This window comes from Orycteropus afer, unplaced genomic scaffold, assembly GCF_000298275.1.
Source record: "Orycteropus afer afer isolate SDZICR_OR568_19922 unplaced genomic scaffold, OryAfe1.0 scaffold00015, whole genome shotgun sequence".
NCBI lineage: Eukaryota > Metazoa > Chordata > Mammalia > Tubulidentata > Orycteropodidae > Orycteropus > Orycteropus afer.
This window is the reverse complement of record NW_006921602.1, coordinates 10,069,926-10,071,312: the sequence shown is the minus strand read 5'-3', so window position 1 is coordinate 10,071,312 and position 1,387 is coordinate 10,069,926. Positions and strand designations below refer to the sequence as shown.

Genomic DNA, 1,387 nt, shown 5'->3' with positions numbered 1-1,387 from the left:
AAAAAAAAAAAAAGACAGGAAAGAAAGAAAAGACCAAAATGAATGTCACAAAAGACTCTGAAATGTGCTCTTGAATGCAGAATAGCTAAAACGAATGGAAAAATGATCAAGTAGAAAAGCTGAATAGAAGATTTCAAAGGGCAGCTTGAGAAGACAAAGTAACGTATTATAATGAAATATGCAAAGACCAGGTGTTAGACAACCAAAAGGGAAGAACATATTCAGTATTTCTCAAGCTGAAAGAACAGCTTGAGAATAGCTGAAGAAAAAATTCAAGATTCAAGTTGCAATATTGAAGGATTCTATGGGCTATATACTGAATAATACAGTAAGCATCAAGGAAAGATGGAAGGAATACAGAGTCACTGTATCAAAAAATCAACATTCAACTATTTCAGGAGGTAACATATGATCAAGAACCAATGGTACTGAAGGAAGAAGTCCAATATGCACTGAAGGCAGTGGTGAAAAACAAGGCTCCAGGAGTTGATGGAATGCTGATTGAGATGTTTCAACAAATGGATGCAACACTGGGAGTGCTCACTTGTCTATGCCAAGAAATTTGGAAGACAGCTACCTGGGCAACCAACTGAAAGAAATCCATATTTGTGCCCATCCCAAAGGAGGGTGATTCAAAAACAAAATGCAGAAATTATCTAACAATATCATTAATATCACTTGTAAGTAAAGTTTTGGTGAAGATAATTAAAAGTGTTAGCAGCAGTCCATCAATAGGGAACTGCCAGAAATTGAAGCTGGATTCAAAAGGGGATTTAGAATGAGGAATATCATTGCTGATGTCAGGTGTTTCCTTGTGTTTTTTATTGACTATGCAAAAGCATTTGACTATGTGAAACATAATAAGTTATGAATAACATTACAAAGAATGGGAATTCCAGAACACTTAATTGTGCTCATGAAGAACCTATACATAGACCAAGAGGCAGTTGTTCAAAAAGAACAAGGGGATACTGCATGGTTTAAAATCAGGAAAGGTGTGCATCAGGGTTGTATTCTTTCACCACACTTATTCAATCTGTATGCTGAGCATATAGTCTGAGAAGCTGGACCATATGAGGAAGAACATGGCATCAAAATTAGAGGAAATATGCACACCCATGTTCATCGCAGCAATATTTACAATAGCCAAAAGATGGAAACAACCTAGGTGTCCATCAACTGAGGAATGGGTGACCAAACTATGGTACATACACACAATGGAATACTAATGCAACCCTAAAGAATAATGTAGAATCTGCAAAACACCGCATAACGTGGATGAACTTGGAGGACATGATGCTGAGTGAAATAAGTCAATCACAAAAGGACAAATATTGTATTACTCCATTATTGTAAAAGTCAAGGAATGGTTTATCTATGGAAGGAA

The 1,387-nt window shown here is 36.3% G+C and overlaps 1 protein-coding gene across 1 annotated transcript in view; it reads right to left on the bottom strand.

Moving 5' to 3' along the window:
• MEGF11 (multiple EGF like domains 11) overlaps positions 1 to 1,387 on the bottom strand; it is a 306,691-nt gene that overhangs the window by 75,209 nt on the left and 230,095 nt on the right. The window lies entirely within an intron of this gene.